Genomic DNA, 16,107 nt, shown 5'->3' with positions numbered 1-16,107 from the left:
ATGCTGTAGTGACATCAAAGACCATTTCAAACAACTGTTACATGTAGAAATATTCACATAAACGATCAATTAAATACTTTGATAATGTCTATTTTATGGATAAATTTGTTAAATAATGTAAGATCCGTGTTGTTGAGTTTGTATTGTCGACTATGCTAGCTTATGCTGACGTGTATGGCAAGTATATTGCACAATAGAACAGAAAAACCTGGTTTTTCGTAGATAAACCTGGTTTTTCGATCGATCGAGAAACCTGGTTTTTCGGTGAAAAACCAGGTTTTTCGGCCGAGAAACCTGGTTTTTCGCCGATAAACTTGGTTTTTGCAAGTATATTGCACAATAGAACAGAAAAACCTGGTTTTTCGTAGATAAACCTGGTTTTTCGATCGATCGAGAAACCTGGTTTATCGGCGAAAAACCAGGTTTATCGGTCGATAAACCTGGTTTATCAAAAACTATGACAATCGAATTTGAAAAACCTGGTTTTTCGATTGAAAAACCAGGTTTATCAAAAAAACTATGACAATCGAATTCGAAAAACCAGGTTCAACAAAAAACTACATTGTATGACAATCGAATGCTCCTCGAAAACCGGAATTTCCAAACCATTAGTAATGGCGACACACTTCATGGCGCGCGGGCATGGTGTGATCAACGAGGTAGAAAGGATAGAGCGCCCTGCTCGCCGAATCTGTGAAGCCGGTTTGAGTGCTGTATAGATACACAAACAGGCGCGTAGCCAGCATTGTCAGTCCGAGGGGGCAAACGTCTTTATCGTCCCTAAAACGTCGTTATCGTCCCTATTCTTTTTTATCGCAATATCGCGTGTGCGTAGCACGCGAGTCTATTTGTTTTGGTAACTAACGAGCGCGCGTATCGCGTGAGCCGAAATTTTTTGGGTTAAATCTCCCTTCTCCCCCTTTTTCTTCTCCCTCCCTCTTTCTTTCTTTCCCTTTCCCTCCTCTTCCTCTCCTTTCCCTTCTCTTTCCCTTTTTCCTTCCCTTTTCTTCCCTCTCCTTCTCCCTTCCCTTCTCTTTCTCCCTCTCCTTTCCTTCTTTTTCTCTTTTCTCTTCTTTTTTCCGTCAAGCACGCCTGAATCTGGTATTTCATCAGTATTGCCACGCTAAACAACTCTACCACTTTTCCAAGCGCCGCATGGCAACGGGCGAATGAAAATCAAAACTATGACAATCGAATTCGAAAACCTGGTTTTCGATTGAAAAACCAGGTTTATCAAAAACTATGACAATCGAATTGAAAAACCAAGTTTATCGGCGAAAAACCAGGTTTCTCGGTCGATAAACCTGGTTTTCAAAAACTATGACAATCGAATTTGAAAAACCATGTTTTTCGATTGAAAAACAAGAGTTATAAAAAAAAACTATGACAATCGAATTGAAAAACCAAGTTTATCAGAGAAAAACCAGGTTTCTCGGTCGATAAACTTGGTTTATCAAAAACTATGACAATCAAATTCGAAAAACCTGGTTTTTAGATTGAAAAACCAGGTTTATCAAAAAAAAACTATGACAATCGAATTGAAAAACCAAGTTTATCGGCGAAAACCAGGTTTCTCGGTCGATAAACCTGGTTTTTCAAAAACTATGACAATCGAATTCGAAAAACCTGGTTTTTTGATTGAAAAACCAAGTTTATCAATAAAACCAAGTTTATCAAAAGACTCTGACAATCGAATTGATAAACCTGGTTTTTCGATTTGAAAAACCTGGTTTTTCGATCGAAAAACCAGGTTTTTCGATTGAAAAACCAGGTTTATCGACGAAAAACCAGATTTTTCTGTTCTATTGTGCAATATACTTGCCATAGACGTGTAGAAAACGTCATTCGGACCAGCTGTGTACAAAGAGTTTTGCAATGATGTGATGTGTAGATCTGAATCGTGGCAATATGAGCGTGTTTATATTATAGTAAATTTGCTGAATTTTAAGTACATCTTTGACGATTATCTTTAATTTATCGCTACGGCTGCTGTTTATAGCGAATCAAATTTACCAAATTTAAAATAACTATTCCTCCCTCAAATGGTGAGATAATAACTGCAAACATGGGCATCAATCCCGGGAGACAGGGAGACATAAATCCCGGGGACAAGGGAGTGGATATCCCTCATGTTTTTAGATATATGACACAATATCAAATCCCTCCATGTTTTGTCAAAATGCAAATTTCATGTCAGTATACGTATACAGAATTACAGTAGATCAACCGATAAGCAAACATTTGGAAATTATTTGTTAGTAATGACACATTTACAAAACAGAAACATAAAAAAAAAATCGAATTTATGTAAATTATGGAAAACAGATGCATGTGGCATGATAGAGGCAATGCTCTTGTATTAACAAAACTGTCTCCAGTCATAAGCATAATTACAACTAGAGCTGCTGTGATTCACGAGCCACGAAGGTTAGGCGGTGGCTTCTGACTTTGATGACATCTGCTTGACATTGACCTCAGAGGCGGATTTAAGGAAAAGGGTCCTGTCAGCAAAATATCCCGGGGGCCGGGCCCAATGGTAAAGAGTTGAAATCAGGAACGTACCTGAATTTTTGTCGGGAGGAGAGTAACAACAAAATTTGATAGTGATCATTAGTTCGGCCCAATGTTATGAGATACGTGCGCGTAGTGCGCAAACATTCATTCCATTTCATACTATTTGAAGTAAAAGTTGATGTAGGCCTATATTATTTCGGTAAATTTCGCAAGAAGCGCGCGAAAATTTGCAATTTCACACTATTCTATACCCAATTCGAGGGTTTATCAGATTTGTGAGTGTTTCATACTGCAGTTACTGTCCGTTTTCCTATACACAATACACCGTGCTCTTACCATTGACGCGTAACCTCTACAAATAGCGTATGTTAGAAGTATGGGTAATTGCCTAGTTAACGTCGCTGTGTGAAAAATAACCGGCCAATATTAAAAGTACTCTTCTAAAATTCTAGAAAATATAGTTTTGTAACATGTCCTAAATTTAACCAGAGAAGATATGATTTAATCAGTTGAGCTGTTTTCAATGAGTGTTATCTTGGTTTAATAGCTTTTAATGGGGTTTAAGTCCTGCAAAGGTCGTGGTGACTTCTACTGTTGACTTGACTTTATCATGTAAACGGTACTAAAGAACAAGGAATATTTCCTTTTCTGTTTTTTGCTTGATAGTCAAGAAGCAAGCAAAATCCCAGATTAATGGTCATAATCAGATCTCAAGGAATACGAAACCAATACGTTGGTACGCGTGAATTTTGACATTAGGGGGATGAGGTTGGAAAAAAATCTTAAATCCAGGGCTTTTTGGCGAAAAATTAAATTTATGACACAAATGCGCGCGAAGCTACGAAAAATGTTGCCATTTTGAAACAAAACTGTTAAAATATGGTGCAAAGGGGATTTATCCCCATCCCCACACCCCCGGATCTACGCCTATGCACCTTAGGGCCGGATTTGCCTTTTTGGGGCCCTGGGCCCGGCCAAATTTGGAGGGCCCCAAACTCACTGTAAGGAGGGCATATTACGAGCGGGTATGCACTCAAGTGGCTTAGTTTAATTTGATTTACGTATAAGATTGCGGCAGAAGCATAACAATTTAGAGAGAGTCGGGCATATTTTGTTTTCGATTTTACTATGACATTTGCGGGTGATCGAAGCACGAAAAAAATGAAGGTGAATTTTGCTGTAATATAGGGCCAGTGCGCGCTTCGCGCGGGCAAAATTATGCAATTTTACCCTATGTTGGCCCAAAACATGGTGTTTTAGGTCTAAAAAGGAAGGTGCACAGGGCAATTGGGAGGGAGTCACATTTTGGGGGCCCTGGGTCTGGGCCCATGTAAAGGTACACTGCCCAAGTGCTGAACCATGAACTGTTATTGCTTTAAATTACTTTTTATAAACATTTTAGACCCCGGGGACCTATAATGTTTGACCTTTGGAACTCATGAATAGTTATTGAGAAACGACAGACCCTTTGTATTGACATTTTGGGCCCCCGGGAACTCTTGATCTTGGGTATCCGGGCCAAAATTGGCAAAAGTCATATCTAAGGGGAAAGACCTTCAGGCTTAAGTGCATAACGGTCCACATACGGAGTCCTTTGTAGTTTTAGAGCCAGCTTTGATGGTACGCTTATATCATGGACCATACTAGAAGACCTACTTGTATTTTGAGAATGTGTAATGCACCAATTCGTAGTCCTGATTCTATAGAAATTGTATTCCCAAATATTAAATTTGGGCAGCTAGGGCCCTTTAGCTACTTTTGATCTCTTGCTGTGGCCAAAATGGGCAAAATTTAATGAAACTTTTCAAGAATCATAAATGCAGGCATAAATAGAATGTCTTCTGCATGCACGGGCATATATAGCCTTTTCAGTACTATTCTACCCACCGGACCTTTGAACCTTGCAGAAACAATTAAAGCAAAAAAAACAACAACAGGGGGGCCTTGTCAGCACTTGCTGACAGCTTAAATCCGCCACTGATTGACCTCACGCATTATCAGACACGGGGGAGGGTGTCTATGGGTCTGTGAAAATTAGTGCTGGCCAAATTCAGTACTAAGATGGACTAAATGCTGACTTCAATATCAATCCATGCATGCTTTGTAATTGTGAGTCTCAAGTCTTATAAAGTGTCAGTGGACCAGTGTACTATTAAAAAATTTGCACATTGTGTGCGGGCCCTTATTTTTTTAGTTGAAAGCAATGATAAAAGTGTAAAAATAATGCACCAAATAGCTTCAATTGGACCTTCATTTTGCACAGATTTCAAACTTCTCAGGGGGAACATCCCCCTCAGACACCCTATACATATGGATAAACAAGTGCCTGTTGGTAAAATGACTGGCGTAGCCTTTGTTGATTTGCGTAAGGCGTTTGATACAGTCAATCATGATATGTTGTTGAATAAATTACATGAAATGGGCGCAACTGACCACACAGTTAAATGGTTTCGTTCTTATTTACATGATAGAACACAACGAGTGTCTTTTAAGGGAGCTTTATCAAATGAACTTCCTGTAAATTCAGGTGTTCCTCAAGGTAGCATACTTGGGCCACTATTATTCATCATTTTTATTAATAGCATGTGTAAAGTAATTGAGCATGGTTATATTTCAATGTATGCTGATGATACCACACTGTCTGTTAGTGGAGATGATGCTCGTGATATTGCAAGTAAATTAAGGTGTGATCTTGAAAAGCTTATGATTTGGATGCGTACGAATAAGATGTTCCTTAACTCTGATAAGACAAAAATCATGCTAGTTGGTACTAGTGCTAGACTTAAAAATGTGCATGAAAATGATTTTTCTGTTAGAATTGATGGTAATGATCTTGAATGTGTTGATAATTTTAAATGCTTGGGTGTTGTAATTGATAATCAATTAAAATGGCATAAGCAAGTTAATAATGTTGTTCGAAATGTTTTTTGTAAACTTGCTTTGTTACGTCGTGTTAAACCATATCTTAATGTTGATACTTTAAATGTTCTTTATACCTCACTTTGATTATTGTAGCTTAGCATGGTATGGTCGTTTTAAAGAAGATTGTCATAGACTTGATGTAATACAAAAGCGATGTGCGCGAGTGATCTTAGGTGTTAATTACTACACTCCATCTAATTATATGTTTCAAGAGCTAAGGTGGTCACGGCTATCAGATCGTAATGATTATTTCAAAGCTCTAATGATTTATAAATGTCTTAATGGTCTTGCTCCACAGTATTTAAATAATATGTTTAATTATGTGCGTGACAATCACGATCGTGTTACGAGGCAAGCTGCAGCTGATTTGCTAGTTCTTCCACCCATTGTTCATGGTACTGACATCGAGTCTTTTAAATTTTCGTTCAGCTATAGTGGCGTTAAGATGTGGAATAATATTGACCCGCCTACTAGAAATGCTGTCAATGTTCAGTCGTTTAAGACATTGTATAAAAGTAGCCATCTGAAGTAGATTGCATATTCGCTTGATTTGATGTTTTTAAAAGTTGTATATACCTATGATTATATGAAATTACGTGCCATAATTGTTTGTATATATATCTAAATCATGTGTTTTTATGTATAATTACTATATTTTATAAGAGTGTCTTTTAATATTGTTGTAACTTAATTGTATATTGCAGGGCCCGGTTAGAACAGCTTTAAGCTGATTCGGGTATACCCTGGGTAAAGATAATAAATAATAATAATAATAATAATGTTTTCGCTTCTGTTTTGGACACCCGTACACTTTATGTTTTAAGCAATAAGACAAAGGTAATTAAAATAATATGTACATAATTATTATCAGTTGCTTTGTTTTGATAATGTGATATCAAACACCCAGGGGAATTTTATTTAACCATTGAATTTACTCAACACACTTCAAGATCAAGATGAAACAATCGCTTGTAAACTTGATAACACCACGTAAGATAGTGCAATCAGCGATTTTCAAGAAAGTTTATTGACCCAATTAGAGTGGTTCGTCGTGACCGCCGCTAGTCTTCGCTGTGAAGGATGCTGTGAGTATTCAGTCATGCATTATTGGTCGCCGATACATTGTCAGTCAGTGACCGTTGTGTTCTTAAACGGCGAAGCTTCGTGGTCACCACGAAAGTGAGCGGCGATAACGTGCATACTCGCCTAACACTAGTTCGCAACTGGCGGATGAGTTCTGAAGCCCTCCATATAAATTATGTGAACTTATGATTATTGTGTTCAGTGCTCTCAGACTAATGAATAACAAGAATCATCACAGCATTTATAAAAAGAAATTGAACAACTTTGTTACTGATGATATAATGGAGTGTTCAGAGATGTTTTTATGGGATGGGTTGCTTGCATTCTGAATTTTAGAAGGTTCAAAACATCTTGGCTCCCTAATCCAAGCCCTAGAGTATTATTAAGCACTTCCTAAATGAAGAAAATCAGTGTAGGGAGTCAGTAGCACAATGTCGTCAAAGTATATCGCCCAGTTTGGGTGCATGGTCTCGAAAATATTTCACTTGAAATTGTTTGCTTCAAATAGCCTATGGGAAAATCCTAATTCTAATCTTTACATTTTTAAAGCTATAGACATGATCCAAGACACAGTACACCCAAATTAAGTGTTAAGGCGAAAAAAACCCAAAACATTTAAGTACGACCTTCCATGCGTGTTGGTGTAACCCACAAAAAGACATCTTTATTATGACGTCATTGTGACGTCAAATGGGGGTGTTGGAGCTTTTTTTTTGTTTGTTTTTTGAAAAATGAAAATACTCTATGATATACATTAATATAATTTTGTAAAAGATTTAATGATGAGTTATGTTACAAAAATAACATGGAAAGAATATATGGTTAACTTGTTGTAATTGGCCTTATAGTCATATAATCAGAATTTCAGACCCCATGTCCAGGGGGTAAAATAACCGAATCGGATGAAACAAAAGGCATTTTCCCACTAATACAATGCCACTACAACTATTTCCACAACTCTTGAAATAATATCTCACAAAGTGGTTCAGAGATCACCCCCTATCTATAGCAGTTTATTAAATTAGGTTTGTACTTTTTTGAAATCATAATGTTGAATGAACATCACGTACCTTAACATGATGCAGTCATGTCTACAGTATAATTCACCACGACCTTTGCAGGACTTAAACCCCATTAAAAGCTATTAAACCAAGATAACACTAATTGAAAACAGCTCAACTGTGTTAAATCAGATCTTCTCTGGTTAAATCCACACTACATATGTTTCTGATGTGCAATGAGCAATGAGCTGGTATTATAGTTTCAGTTGGGTGAACGATTATAAAGCAAACGCAAGGTAACAATACTGTGTGGGCTTTTGTTTACGAAATGAGACAATAGTCTGCTTATTGAAAATGAGAAGCATTATGGTTGCAGACTTAACACGGTTTGGAAATAATTTCTTTATATTTTTTGGTTTTATCTGTCGTTTACATATCCTTCCTAAAACACAAAAGTGCGAATATTTCCAAACACCTAAATTAGCTAAACATGTAGGACATGTTACAAAACTATATTTTCTAGAATTTCAGAGAATACTTTAAATATTGGCCGGTTATTTTTCACACAGTGACGTTAACTAGGCAATTGCCTCAATTAAACCATGGAAGAAAGAGATGAGAAGGAACCACAACGACTTCGATCGGCCAAGCAAAAGCTATCAATGGTACTTCCTTTCATGTATGATCCATTTACCGCGATCGATGCTTGGCGAAATCATTACTGGAAAAAATTTATAACAAACTCATCCACGAACAAACAAACGCTACCCAGAAGTAAGATTATGGAATTTCACTGATGCACTGAACATGTATAGTAGCTTTGTTTTGGGATCTACAGTCAAACTGTTTTCTTGATCGTGTTGTGTAGAAAATGTCCTATAAAACATCGAAAAGGTCATCAAAATCGGCCGGTTTTTTGCTGAGTTTCATCTTTAGCAAATAAGGTAAGATTTTGGTGACTTTTTCGATGAAAAATAGATGTAAAATGTTCTTAAATAATGCACAATGTTCCGGTTGAGTCCGGTACATGAAACCTGTTTAATTTAATAGTTTATATGTGTATAATCGTAACTAGCTAACTCGTTTCAGTGCCAAAGACTGCCAACTCTGAGAAAAAAAGTCATCAAAGTTCGGAAAAATTGGGCAAAATGGAAGAAAAGATGTAGGCCATCAATGACCGATGATCACGTCACCAGAGAAAATCCTATAGGGTGCTTGCACGGAAGGTCATTAGTTCAAATCATCCTTCAAACACGCTCCAGAAGACATGCAAATACATGGAATACAATACCAATCACCTATTTAACGCGGGGTATTGATCAAAGTAAATCCTCATGAATAACAATGTGAATTAGATGTCGGTAAAGGGAGTGTACAAAGTGAATGCGTTCGTTGTGGTTCCTTCTTACCTCTTTCTTCCATGATTAAACATACATCCATTTTAACGTTTCTCTTCCCTTTTCTCTCCTTTTACCAGTTTCTCATCTTCGTTCTCCTTTTCTTACCTTTGGGGGGCATTCCCGTGTTCGAAACTGCTCTAAGGTAGCGGTTCCCAAACTATTTCTATGTGCATCTAGCCCTACGAAATGAAGTTTTCAAGAAAGAGGGTGGTTAAGGGCTCTGGAGTGTTGATGAAGTAAAAGTATTGAGTGCGCTCACAAATTTTACATTTTACCTGAATTTAACCGTATTAAAGAAACGCTCTACTATTAAAGTATCACTGCTGCACATTTTAAACACGGATTTTTAATTGTCACTGCACGGATATTTTATCTCATTGCACGAACAATGGTTAAAATAGCCCCTGTTTTACACCCAAATCAAGGTGCTTTCCGAATATGTGCGTATTTAAACAGTACTAAGAACAAGGAATATTCCCTTTTTTTCTTTGAGTTGTCAGGGGGCAAGCAATCATCCCAATCACCCTGGTGGAACATTTTAGTACATGCCGCTCTGTACTAGTGATATTTTGTCTCGCTACATTAGTGTGTGAATCGTGCATCGTTACACCTCAAATGATAAAACTAGAACTGGTTCCATTTTTTCCTATGTCCCCTTTGCTTCCCACAAGGGGTAGAAGATCACATTGGGGAAAATTAACAAAAAATTCTATCATGTTGCAATATTCCTCAAATTGTTCCTCTCATTGCTAGGAACAAAAAAAAAGTCAGTTGTCATATTGAACTAGGGTGCTTAGTTCAGGAGTTATAGAATAAACAAGGTCAAATGTCAAGTATCTCATGCACAGTGGTCACATTTTCAAAATGCACCGAACTTGTCTCAAATTACTCCTCTCGGTAAACGAAATGGGAAAATAATAAGAAATGTTTTACCTCAGAATCTGATGAAAGGTTATGCATGTACATATATGGCCTTTGGCTGCATTAACTGTGAAAGCTTAGGGACATGACAATACAAATTGCACCAAAATTGTGAGTATTATGTTTGAGATTTAAGGGGAATAACTTTTTAAAGTTTGACCTTTGTGAATGAAATTGTTTTTCTTTATTCCTAACGATGAGTCGAACAATTTGAGACACATTACAACATAATAGGGTCATTTTCATGTTTTGGTCCCATTATGACCTTCGACCCCTCGTGGGAAACATAGGGAGCATAAAGAAAAATGGAACCAATTCTAATTTTATATTTGAGATGTAAGGATGCAAAAAAACATTGGCTCCACTAATGAAGCAATAATATGATAGCGCCATGTACTAAGTGGCTGGAAAGAACAGAAAGTGGGCAAAACATTTCCCCAACTGGGGGACACGTCCCACATAAACGTGAAGATGAGCATAATGGAGATATTAGGTCAAATTTATGAACATGTTTTATGGGCATATTATTTTATGGTATGAAGTTTATCTTTCATAAGCAGTATAATACGTTTTAAAATGGTATCGAAATACAAGACATTGAAACTGACATGTAATAGTATACATAACTGACATATTATACAGGGTGTATCAAAATAAAGTAAACGGTTTGAAAAAATGCCACAAGATTAAATAATATAAGGTATTTGGTCAAAATGGTATTGTTGGTAGCTGAATCAACATCTTGTCCTCCCACAACACAATAGTAGCCACCGAACTTCACATTAATACTGCATCATCAGAATCATCATCAGAAACCATAGGCGTTTGTTTCCATTATGCTCTTGACGTAATTAGTAGCTATGACCTTCACTATTCTTCTCTTTCTCTTTTCTTTTTCTTCCCTTTCATATCCTTTTCTCTTCTTTTCTTTCTGTCTGCTATTTGTAGTGGATTTTTGTGTGTCAATGAGGTCTCTGCACCTCACGCCCCGCGTTTAGCAGAGTCCTCGTCAATCATCTCTTTTCCCTCTCAACAACCTAGTTTAGAATTGTATTACTATACTTTGTATTTATTGTATCAATGACCATTTAAAATGTATTCTGATAAGCATGCATTATTATGTTGTTGTATTTATTTATATTATACTGATATAATTGTTACTAATTGATTGTATCGATATATAATTATACCATTAATTCTTGCCTCATATTTCGTATTAATTTTGACTATTCATTATATCAATGATCATTCATATATTTGTATAATCTAATGCTTGCTTAATCTTGCTTAATAATTAATCATGCAGTACTATATTGTATTATCATTATTATTATTATTTGTGTTATTATTATTATTATCATCATTATTATTATTATTATTATCATTACTGTCATTTAAAATGTAGTCTGCTTATTAAAGCATGCATTATTATATTACTGTATTGACTTACATTATATTGATTTAATCGTAAGCTTGATTACACTATTGATTCCTGATTGTATTTAATATTCTAGCTTTATATATTTTGTATTACTTTGTTGGCTTTTATGTATTACATGCATTTTGATGATTGATGAAAATAAAATATGAATGAATATGAATGAATGAACAACTGTAAAATCACCGTAATAAGGATTCGGTGGCTATTTTCGTGGGCCGAGTAAAAATGCATAATTGCATGCGTTGACATCCACAGGCAGGACAGGCCTCTCATAAGACATGATTTGAATGTAATGTTGAAGAGAGCTGAAATCTACATACAGAGGAACAGTGGTCACACCCATGTGGCCACTATTCCTCTGTATGTAGATTTCAGCTCTCCTCAACTGTCTTAGTCATCCACGTGGCCATACCCATGTCGCCATGTGGAAGACTAAGACTGTCAATTACTGTAAAAAAAAGTAGTCAAACATGTGATTTTCATGTTGCTTTGATTTTATTTGACTTTGCGCAACTGCATTTTCACACGGCTCACAAAAATAGCCACTAAGTCCTTATTAAGAGACACATATACATGCATATAGGAGGAAAATTAAGATGTTATTAATGGTCGCACGCCTGCGATTTTACAGTTGTGGAAGGGCAAGATGTTGATTCAACTACCAACAGAATGCGATTTTGACCAAATACCTCATACCTTTAATCTAGTACAGGGGCTATTTTAACGTGCCTCCTGGCACGTTCGTGCAGTGAGAATAGAAATCCGTGCAGTGGGAATTAAAAATCCGTGCTTAAAATATTTCTTAACTACAACCATGGCCAAAATGTGTTGATACACTTATGGAAAACGTACACTATATTATTTGAATGAAATAAAGACTGATTGATTGATTATGACCGTATAGTTTGTGGTTATCAGTCAAACATTCAAGCAAATATTGCCTCACAACGCCTCTGGTAACGCCCTTTACACCCAATTTTTCGGTCACTCATGGGTAAAGCCTCTGGACGAGAAAATCCGCAACAGGCGTGGGGGCAGCTCCATCTACCGAACACAAATTGTACCGAATTGACCTGTGCATCTTCTTTTTTAGACCGTTAAAAACCTTAATTTGGGGCAAAAATAACATTACCACAGCATATCACATTTGTTTGTGCTAAAATAGTGTAAAGTGGAAAGGTTTTGTGCGCTTCGTGCGCAATTGTCCCAGTAAAAGAGGCAAAAAATTATGACCATCAGGAACATTTTCATGAGGGGCGATGGATCGCCACTCATCGCCGCTGATATGCAACCGGGGACACCAATAAAAAAAAAAGTAAGTGCCCACCTGTATGGCATGCAGACCTGGTAACGGGGGCAGCTTGATAATCCCTCTGGCTCAATATCGGGACTTTTTTATCATCAAAATGTACAGTACTTATGGCCAAAGTAGTGTGAAAAAGGCTTAAAGGTCCACCACCACATCTGGAATAATTAACTACATAATTGAGTTATGTGACCCAGGGTAGGCCTATGTCAGTCCAGACATCACCTAAGTCCAGACAAGTATACAAGTATAGGGAGTGTGATCTATAAGGACAAGGTCGCTGGTCAGTTGACCAGGTCAACGTTTGTGGACCTTTAAAGAGAAGTTTTCCTCAACAAGCTCAAGGAAACATGTAAAGACCAAGTAAATTGATTTTTTTTTTCATTTGCTAAATGCATGTGAAATCAGCCGGTTTAAACTCTTCTAGGTGCTTACAAGGTAAAGGTATAGAGGTAAATACTTTCAACGCTAAAACTAAACACATAGACACTTAATGATGAGCACGTCAAATCATTTGGGTATTAATGTATATACAGGGTGAATAAAAAAAGGGCAATAGGTCAACGAATCAATATTCATGTAAGAACCAAGTTGAACTTTTCCATTATCGAAACTTTTTATAAATGCCACACTCAATATTTTTGGTGAAAAAGGAAAGTGAACCCTTTAATGAGTTTTATGAGTCATTTTACGGCGATGACCATTTTAACTCTTTGTCCACGAGGCACCATGTGATTTGAATGAGAGCACACAATGCGAAATAAAGATACCAGATCTGAAACTGGCTTTAACTTAAATCAAGGTTGATTTTTGCGTTCTTTCAATTTTTTGTCGGTTCAAAAGTCCTTCATACCTCACCCAACTCCAACTCTAATTTTTCAATTCCCTGCAGTGTGTCCATCCTATACTGGATATTTTCTAATTCACACCACTTCAATTTACACGCATTCCTTTCGACATTTTATAGAGAATGAACATTTTTAATGTAAGGGTAAAATTAATATGAAAATAACAACAAATAAAAGTAATGTTCGACTTATACAAGACAGCTCAGCACTAGGGACAATTAGTGTGCTCCATTCTACTTCAGTGCCAATGAAGAAAATGGCAGTTGTTCCAAATCTATCTTACAAAGAGTGTGCTGACATTTAAAATTTATATATATATATATATGTCCCGTGGACAAGCATTAATCGAGTATCGCTGTAAAATGTGTCATAACAATAGAACGGTAAGCGCTAATTACTTCGTTTTTTCACACAAGGCCACTAATGAATATATCATGTGTTTTAAATCCTAAAAGTTCAATCTGGTTATAAAATAAAGATGGATTCTTTGTACTATTGCACTTTTTTGACTCACCCTGTATATTGTTTGTAGCAATAAACACCCTGTTTATGAGTTGTGTTATGGACTGACAATCTTAGTGTTTTAAGTTGAGCACTATAGACCAACGCTCTACAGGGTTTATTGTTCTATTGTTTCCGATTAGAGCGCTGACATATTGGAAGAATTATTAGGTTCCTAAATATTTCGATCCTGGCTGACAGAACCTTTATCAAACCTTTATCTAGACTTGTGCCAACCCCTTAGGCTTTCTATAGAATGATGCATTTTTCTATTAATTGTTAATTTATATCCATTGGTATAAAGACCTATAAACCATGGCCACACAACACACATAGAACCATCGGGATGCAACGTTCATTGTTCTATTGTGTATGATTAGAGCGCTGACATATTGGAAAATGTTGCCAATCAATATTCATGAGAGTGTACACTCAACGTCCAGTTTTCGAAATTGGATGACTTGTGTTTGGCATGTGTGAAATACATCTGACTGGGCGTTTTAATTACGTAACGAATAAAGGTATTGACATCATTGAATGGCTGCCTAATGCTGGTATGTGTTTAGTTTCTATAATTATATAGGCCTAATAATTATTGTTACATGTATTGTCAGGTCAGGTGGGTGATAAAGAAGTGTACATCGACAAATAAAGCCTCCTCTATAGACTACAGACGCGCATAAGTACACATTGGGATACATTTTTTTTCATTTCATATATATTTATTTCACAATCGTGGCCATGGGCCAAATTACAGAGAAATATTACAATTATAATTAAATACTTAGAATAACACACAAATTTAAAACATTTATAAATACACGAGTATTGCACATGGTAGTATAAATAAACATGACACGTGGAAAATATATTATTACATGGACATAAAGATATGAAATTTGCACAAATAAAATAGGTCAATTACAATGAAAAATATCACCAAAAGATTTGATTAAAAAGCACTAAAAATCAAAATTTAACCTGCCAGCAGGATAAAATCTTTATGAAAAAATGTGTACATCCATAACAAAATGATGCACCTGTCGGACGCCACACGCGTCCCACCCCGCACAACAGCCAGGGACAAACACCAGACCCATCCCAAGCGGAGGCCACTCCAAATCATCCGCAAGTCACATGGCCAAGGAATGTTCTCTGTACTCCCAAACCATGTGACCCACGGATGACCCAAAGCGACATCCACCCGAGACAAGCCCGGCATCTACTCCCAGCTACCATGCGAAATGAGACACATGTAGCAGCCGACAAGCGCATCCCTCTGACATGGATGCACACAAATTGAATTTAGATAAAAGCAAGTGGGGCATTTAATGCATGTTTAAAAGTGTGACATAAAAGGGGATGGGGCTCTGTTTGAAGCGTTTCGTGTTGGCCCTGAGTTGTGTATGATCTTGAGCATTGCGCAAACTTCTGCCATGGACCGAGATTCGGGTGGGGGTAATAAATGACTGGTTCTTAGACTGTCTCTCAGTCCATTGGCAAAAGTTCGGCAATGCTCAACCCTTCTGTCTTCTAGCTTTTTAATATTGCACTGTTGTATTGACTTTGAATATGAGATGTATTTATAACCAAGTATGGTTCTAATCGCCCTTCTTTGTATGCGCTCAAGATCACCAGCTTGTTTACATGTGAGCCCCGAATGCCAAACCACATCAGCATACTCGAGCACTGGTCTGACATAGCTTTTGTAAACGACCGTAAGTTCATCCTGGTCAAAGCCAAATCTTTTCAGGGATCTAAGCATGAAAAGACGAGTGTTTGCTTTCTTGATCATAATATCAACCTGAGATTTGAAATATGAAATGAAATGAAATGAAAAGTGTTTCTAGCCATCTGAAAGTATGGGGCCATCCCTGTTCGTCTGTCATGTAAGTTTGATCTATACCTACACCAAACTTCATTGTGACATGAGTATAAAGTTGAATTTACTTCACAGGTAAAATGATTGATTCAACAAGTTTTTGGAGCAACAACTTATTGGTAAAGCGCTAAAAAAAGTTTGTCTTGGAAGATTGCACACATAGCTTTCAAATCTTGCATTTTAGCGCATTCAGAAAAAAGAAAGAATTTTAGCAAAGTTGCAAACTAAAAATGGACACGTGAGCATTTCATTCAACATTTACTAAAGAGGTTCTGTGTACTTTTATGG

This window comes from Amphiura filiformis, chromosome 20, assembly GCF_039555335.1.
Source record: "Amphiura filiformis chromosome 20, Afil_fr2py, whole genome shotgun sequence".
In the NCBI taxonomy this organism is placed as follows: domain Eukaryota; kingdom Metazoa; phylum Echinodermata; class Ophiuroidea; order Amphilepidida; family Amphiuridae; genus Amphiura; species Amphiura filiformis.
The sequence above is the reverse complement of the archived record's forward strand: the minus strand, read 5'-3'. Positions refer to the sequence as shown.